The 8,103-nt window shown below is 39.9% G+C and overlaps 1 protein-coding gene across 1 annotated transcript in view; it reads right to left on the reverse strand.

The window, feature by feature from the left end:
* The window catches only part of LOC111220677 (gamma-aminobutyric acid receptor subunit pi-like), a 46,142-nt gene extending 38,705 nt beyond the window's left edge, over window positions 1–7,437 (reverse strand). The window contains exon 1 of the mRNA XM_022743850.1: window positions 7,290–7,437. The gene's annotated coding sequence lies outside the window, so the exon portion shown is untranslated. The remainder of the gene's footprint in view (window positions 1–7,289) is intronic.
* Between the last annotated feature and the right edge of the window lie 666 nt (window positions 7,438–8,103).

The following is an 8,103-nucleotide window of genomic DNA, read 5'->3' on the forward strand; positions in this document are numbered from 1 at the left end:
ATCTGTCATTCACAGCAGACTGAGCAAATGTACTCCATTTGTACCCAAAAATGCACCACTTCAGAGTGATTTAAGCTCCATAAGGAATGTTAAAAAAAAAAAAAAATAGCAGGGTTACTTTAGGACTGATGCACTGGTTTATGCTCTGCCCAAACAGTATAAAATGGGCTGCAAATTAGTTAGTGGAAAAGTTATTTTGGTGTTTTTTACTAAAAATACAGAGCTTATTGCTAACCTTTATGCATCACATGGATGGCTACACAGAACCATCTGGGAAGGTCTTTGTTGGAAACTGTTTGGAAAAGAGCAGGTGCTTTCAAAAAATACATAGCAGGTGATTGGAACTATCTGTCTATTACATCTGTCTATATAGGAGAGCGCTAAAGAGGAAACACAACAAACCACAGTCTGAGGAGCTTTGAAAGCTATTTAGCTTTGCGAGTGGAATCTAGTTAGCGTGTCAGCAAATGGTTCTCTTATGAATACCAGAACAGTCACTTGTCTGTAGCTGCCAATGGTTCCTCTCTCATAGGGCGCTGATGGTCCGAACCTTGGACCCTGGCAAGATGGATTCTCACTTATGAGAAATCCAGCTGCTTTGATTATCTTAATACCAAATACATTAAGATATTTTCCTGCTCCTTCAAATACAAATTAGAAACTACTATTTGCATGTTAAACACTTTACGTACATGCATTAGAAATTCTATTCATCCTTTTCATCACTACACTAAATGATTATCTGTATATGCAATTGAACTGTATTCAAAGAACCAAGTCAGTACATTACAGCACACTGTAATCGGGGGTATGCTTAAAAACCTGTGTGCCATCATAAAGAAATATTGAACATAAGATTGTTTGTCTCATTGTGTGTAGTATATGCCCTAGTTACTCAGGGAGCAGATGTGATGGGTCGGACAGTAAATGAGAATTCTAGGCTACATAATTTATTTTTTGTCTATCATGTGTAATTGGATTCATCTGTCACTGTCTGTGGAAAACCTTTTGATCTTTTATCAAAAGTAAATTAATTACACAACTTTCAGACGAGCCTTTGTGGCCTTATTGCACTTATACAGTACACAGCCTCTGACCAAAACACACTTCTAAAGCATCCATATAAAGAACTGACTGTTGACTATCACTATTTTAATCCAAGTCTTCAAAGTACCAAATTTGCTTATTTGTTATTTTAGGAGATGAGACCATGATTTTTCCCCGGGTTAAGCAGAGCTCATGCACTGATATCTCCACTCTTCAGCCCATGTTTGTTTGTTAAATCTGTCCTGGCATGCGCCCAAGCTCAGTGACCATCCTGATGAAGGACGCTCCAATGTGGGAGGATGGATAACAGTCTTCGAAAGTGAAGCCTGTCTTTCAGCTGTGACTCTAACTACTGACAATTTGATTTTAAGCTGACTTGAAAAGGGCAGCACCAAATATAAAAAGATATTTCAGGCAGAACTGAGTCACTTCATCTAATTCTCTGGGCTTTCTCTCCTTTGTTGCTCTTCAAGGTACTTATCCCAGGCATCATGGATGAGTCACATCAATAGCATATCAACCTTTGTGGCCCCCAAAATGCAAGTCCACACCGAAATTCACTTATTCCCATTTTTTCCCTTCATAACCATGGCTTACTGAACGGCAATGTTTTGGTTGTCATTGTAACCTGCATTTCATAAACCCACGTTATACAACAGGAGAGTGTTTCCTGCATTAAGAAACTGACTTTAACAGGTGAGCACCAAAGCTGCTACAGCAGGGGAAGAACATCATCACTTGGGTAGCTAACCATCACTGTCACATTAACAACAAAACATGTTAACACTGTATTTGTATGCCAACACATGTGGCACAAGCTACAAACCAGTAAAAACAAGTAAGCATTCCACATATTAAGATAAAGCATCATTTAACAACCTAGCTACATTGTTATTCTCGTATTTAAAGTGCTTCTTAGCTTGTCAGCTAGCTAGCTAACAGTGCTAAAAAAAAAAAAAAAGAATGTGAATAAAAACACAATAGACCAACACACAAACCATGGCTGTGTCCAAAACGTCTTCCTTGCTCACATATTCTCTCCTACTCTATCTACATAACAAACAGTCAGTAGTTTAGTCTTCAGCCAGTAGTAGTAGTAATGTTCCATAGCAATAACAGGCCTTGTTCACAGCAGATATTTTGACATGTCATTGCTGGAAAAGCACAGGTGCAACTAATAACATTAATTATGGCTATAGTTCATTACAGCAGGGCTCTGCTGTGCATGCTGGCTCACCAACTTAGCTTACAGAGACATCATTAGTCTCATTATGTACACCTGTGCTTGTTTTACTGTCACGAGTCAAAGGTTTTCTGTGAAAAACGCCTATTTCCACATCTATGAAAGATAAAGGGTAGGACACTACTTTTCCTTGCCATGTCATATTGCATTACATACAATATATGTACACAGTAGTACATATGTTTGTTATGTACACATTTTACATTGCACAAGGTACAAACAGAAAGTGATGCTGGACTCAGTCCATGGCTACATGTTTTCATTGCTCTTTTTTTTGTCACTTTACGTCCAGGGTTTCACAATCCACAAATCCATCTTTTCCTTTACAGATACTGAACCCATAACTTAGTGTACCTGCCAGTAATGAATACCAATTTGCTAGCAGTGCTTTCATTTTCCCCAAATTAAACAGTTTTTAGGATCATTTATCTGTAAAGAAACATAGATTGCTTTAACAATACCTGAGTCAGCAGCCCGTCATGATAGAATGCAACTGGTAGGAAAACACTGAATTTATTGATGATGTTTTACATGATGGAGGTTTTCTTTTGATTGGTTTCTGCAATGGATTTAGGATTTGTTTGGAGCATTTTTATTCTGTTTGATCTTTTACAGTGATTATAATCTGAATATTAGGCTCCATGTAAGCATACCTTTTGATAGTTATATCCTGCTATGTTCATTATAAGCTGGCTTCATCAGCTTATGGTTTATGTTTTTCAGTGAGGGCAGGATGTTCTGTTTAGGAGATTCCTGTCTCATCTACCAGTGTTTTTAGCAGGACCATAAACTAGCAGTTCCCATCAAAAAATCAGCTTGGATCATCAAACAGCTTGAACTCTTCCAGTGCAATTTTTTTCAACAGTTAATGAGACAGTCACCGGCCTGAAATGGTGTCAGACAAATCATTTTCCACCTGTATCTGACCCATCCAGTCTGGTAGTGAAACAAAGGTGAACAAAGAGATGATCAAAACCAAAATGGACTTCAAACAGCCCAGGCCTCCTGTCACATTCTCGTAACTCTTATAATCAAAGTGATCAGGGTCCTTTTCGAAGTGTCAGTCAGCAGGACTAAGCAGCCACATGACATGCTGCTGTAAAGACAATACATTACAATTAGGTGACAGAAGACAGAAAGAAAAAGAGAATATCTGACGTCAAAAATGGATAATTGTGCTAATAAGGAAGACTACAAGGATGAATACAATCTTTTATCATGAGTGTCAAAACAAAAGTTAACATTTTACACAATATCAAGGCATTCTTCCTTACATCCAGACCGTCCAAACCTCAGTCCAGCTTCCTTTTTTTTTTTGGATCTTTAAAATTTCTTTGGCGATTCCACAAGTACACTGGAACAAAAATAGCTCTAACAGAATCACTAATGTGAGAGTGATGGAACAGAGTAATGGAGCGTTTCACTCTGTGCTAGAATAGTTTCATCTTTGTTATCAAAGTCTCCCAGTGATGTTGTCAGTGTAGGGTCTTTAAGGTTCTTGCCACAGTCTAACCAACATTTTTATTATGTAAAAGTATCTCAACTCTATGTATTCCTCAGCTCACCTCCCGACGGACACCCCCTCAGTCTCACTTTCTTTCTTGTGCCGTCTCCTTTTCTCTTTCCAACACACCATGGTAGTGTCTCATAGAAACATTAAGGACTCTGTGGATTTCATCTAGGCGAAAGTCTCTCCCCCCTTGTTTTCATCTGCGGGTTTAGAAGCTTCATTTCAGGCTCTGAGTGACTTCTATTCCTCATCATCCCAGACAGGTCTCTAGGGTCCATCATTCTGCATTATTATTGGGATGAGCTAGCAATGTTGCTGCTCAAACATACAACAGTGTGCAGGCTGGCAATTACAGCAGTGATCACGACGGTGAGAATGATCAGGAGGAATCAGAAGAGATGGATAGGCCACACTTGTAACATAAATAACAGCTTTTTCTGTGAGACCCTCATCATATAACACATTACAAAGAACTGTTTAATGAGTATGAAACAACTAAAGTGAAACGTTTATGTGTAAATAATGGTAACATTAACCTCGGTTTCATGGTGAAATAGGCTGTTAAATATTTTTGTCATAGTTTTCATTGATGAGATTCATGGTGAGTGAGTGACACTGTATTTCATCTATAAACAGAGGTTCATCTATGGAGAGGTGCCCAAGCTGACATAGAGGAGGTTTTTACCCAAAATGTGCCACTTTGTGTTTTCAAAGTGCTATAAGCTAGGATTTCTTAACAATAATAAATAAGAGAACCAACAATGACATTATAAAAGCGCATAATTAAGGGATTTGGACATATTGAAGAAGTCACAAAACACCACTATAAAAACTCATTAATTGAGAAGGACTCATTCATGCCTCCTGGAAATAAGCTTTTGAGATTAAAAAAAAAAACATCCAAAATGCTTCCGTCTTTTTTCTGAGAGAATTGGCATTACTACGTCCTTGGCTGGGCTTAATGACTTCTCTTGCCTATAGAAAACACAGATGAAATGGGGTGTTTCATTTCATTGAAGTGTCTTGCAGCAGGAGTAGTTACATCATCCCTTTTGATAGAGCTCCTGTGTTCTGTGATAGGCTCTTTGAGAGAACAGGATGTCTCACCTACTGTATGTATACTATACTACATGGGCACTGTATTATATAGTTTTGCAGATGATAAAATCCTTAATATTGATGGTCGTCCCATTAGTAGGGTAGTTAAAAGACGAGGGTTTTGGTATAGGCTACTACTTTATACAGGCTCCATGTGGCCTTGAAATGGCTTTGAAGAAGCTCAGTTGCGAGCAATTCATGCTCTAACAACTCTGTCTCTTATGTTTCTCGTCCATTTACAAGTCACCATAGATATGTCCCTAAAGATTTCTAGAGGAGAACTGGAGTATGTGCCAAAGATGTTCTTGATGTGGAACAGTTAACAAGGTGTGGCTTAGATTTGAGCAGGTTTGTTTTGCAGATCAGCTTCAGTTGATCGGTGGACAAGTACAGATTAATTTCAAGACATTTTAGTGCATTGGACTCACTCAAAGTCCAGTGAAACTTAACCTACAGTATATGACTGCTTGAGAGCTTCCATGGTCCTTCAGCACAAGGCCTCTGGGCCATATTTCTATCACATGTAATCCTTGAGAAGTAAAGCCTGAGGGAAACCAGTTGATCTGAAGATGCATCTGGACACTGTGACAGCTCGTGAAGGGACAATACCAGGAGGACTTGTGCCATCAGATTACATTACTGATGACACATGACACTGTGCTACTGAGTCAAGGCAAAGTCCCATTAGACATGAGCCAGAAATGGACTCAAAGTGCTGCCAGGGTGCACCTGCACTGCAAATAAACCTGGCCAGTCTAAATTATAACTCTGCATAAAAACAAAAAACATAAGGTCTGACATAAGAGATGAGCTCCAGAAAATCTGAGTCAAACGGCTGAGATGAATCATTAGATGCCCATTTCAGTGACATGGGGCAATGTTCCCATTTAGCTGGACCACAGAAAGCAGTCACTAAGCAGGTAAAAGAAGCAAGAGGGGAGAGCAACAAAATCAATACGGAGAGAGAAAACTGAAAAATGAAGACAATGCTGGCACATGTTCACTAAGGCACAGCCGTGCCAATACTTCAATGTGTTGTTTAAGACTGACATTTTTTTAATCCATCTATGTTGTCCATGTGAGAGGGAAAAGAAAATACCACGCACTGCTCTGGAGTTTTGGTGATAACAGAGAGCCTTTCCATTATCTCCACACAACTCTCTACTTATGTAAATCTCACTCCTCTCCCTTCCTTTGCCTTCTTGTGACGGCTGAGAGCTATATCTGAAAGACAGCTGGCAGTTTATACCCAACGAGTGAACAAAAATCTGCACAAATTAACTCTGCATTACAATCTGGGCTTATTCTGCTGATTACAGGCATTATCGCTGTGGTAAATATAGTTCGACAAATTAGAGGAGGACTCAGGGAAACTCACCATAAGGCTTCACGGAGCATTAGCGTGATTTTAATTACTGTTTTTATCGCAGTGGAGTCATAGCATTGCTGGGAGCATTTTTTCTGTTGACTTGACAGCTTAACTGTTTTTATCTAATGCGGAGCTGCTGGGTAAATAGTGGCCAAAGTAAGCATCACCATTGATAAGAGGCATCTAATACACTTGGATATAATGGCTTGGAAATGTCTACAGGCTGTAATAGGTTAACTTTGATAAATTCACCATTTATGTATCCCAGTAACATCCTCCACTGCCTATAAAGACACAGCACCCTGAGGGGTTTCTATTAAATTCATCCCTGACCTTCACCTTCTTGTCACTTTCATAACTGTCATCCTTAAAATCACCCCTGTGCCCAATTAAAGGTTGCAGTTTGCTCTATTAGCTTGACCACAGTAGGAGCACTTGAATACTCTTCCTATTATAAACTGATCACAGTGTCCAAAAAATGGCCTAAGGGAAAAATCAATCAACGATTAAACGGCTTGCGTGGTCAAGCAAACACTTGTTAACCTCCTAACCCCCTTCACATTAAGAAAGAGCATCATCTACGCACCAGCAGCTTCCAGAGCCGAAATTAATTGAAAGCAACACAATTTAGGAAAGGAGACGCGCACACGCACTGATGCGCGTGGGTATATATACACATACACACACACACACACACACACACACAATCCATGCATTTGGCTGGTAGGTAGCGGCGTGATAAGCCTGGAATTGTTGACTACGCAGTAACATTTTTTTTACAGATTGTCGGACTTTAAAAAAAGATCACTCTTTACTTTAAAGTTTAAATGCACAGCGGACTTTGGTATCCAGCCTGCAGTAGATGGCACGCTCTAGAGACGCGCTCGTGAGAAAAAAAAAAAAGCGCACGAAAACACAAAACATACGTCTCCATTTGAGGCGCAGCAAACAAGAACAGGTTCTACCACAATTTTAAATTTTAAAAATCACCCAGAGCAATTAAGTTTAAACCTGAACTTTACCTGTAACTGCCGATCGCCGCGAGCATGTCATGTATGTCAGCGCATCCTGCAAAATAAGAGTCCGTAAGGCAAGAGTTTTCCTTCAGATCGGTGTGGTCGTAATCGAGACTTCCATCCAGTTTTGTTTTAAGGACAAGCACCTGCTGATCCGCGCATACAAATGCCCGTACAAACAACTGGTTGTGCTCTGTCAGCGGATTCTCATTAACCGCTATGGGCTGGACGCGCCGCTGCGCAATGACGCACGCCATGGACTCGCAGCTGATTTGGAGTCTCCAAAGCTGCCCAAGATGAATGCCCAGAATGTCTGTCATGATGGTGTCTGCTGTTTGTTACGCTGCCATTGCACAGTATGGGGGGAACGACGTTATTTCATGCCACAAATAAAACCATGAAAGTGTTTTTTTCTTTCTTTTATCACATGAGACAAAGATTTGCGTCAAGAGGCATTTAGTGAATATTTGTTGTCAAACCCTTAATAGCGATTCCCATCATTCAAATCAAACAGATCATCTTGGAATAATGTAATAAATACTGACACACAGCAGATGCACTATGTAATCAGTCAATCTCTATTTTGGTACTTTGAAGAAACCAAGTGACAATAATCCTGTCAGTGCACGTTTAACGCTTCGCAGCAGCACTTCAAGCTATTGCACTTTCTAACCAGCTTCACAGAAAAACACGTTGCTCTAAAGATTAAGGAGTTGAAGCTCCTACCTGCAGGTTGGGATGGAGGATCTTGTGCTCTTCAGGTGCTGGTCTCTGATGGACACAGCTGGACTGCCTTCCCCAGGCCTCACCCTCTTTTCCT

This window comes from Seriola dumerili, unplaced genomic scaffold, assembly GCF_002260705.1.
Source record: "Seriola dumerili isolate Sdu_G_001 unplaced genomic scaffold, Sdu_1.0 BDQW01000073.1, whole genome shotgun sequence".
Taxonomy (NCBI): domain Eukaryota; kingdom Metazoa; phylum Chordata; class Actinopteri; order Carangiformes; family Carangidae; genus Seriola; species Seriola dumerili.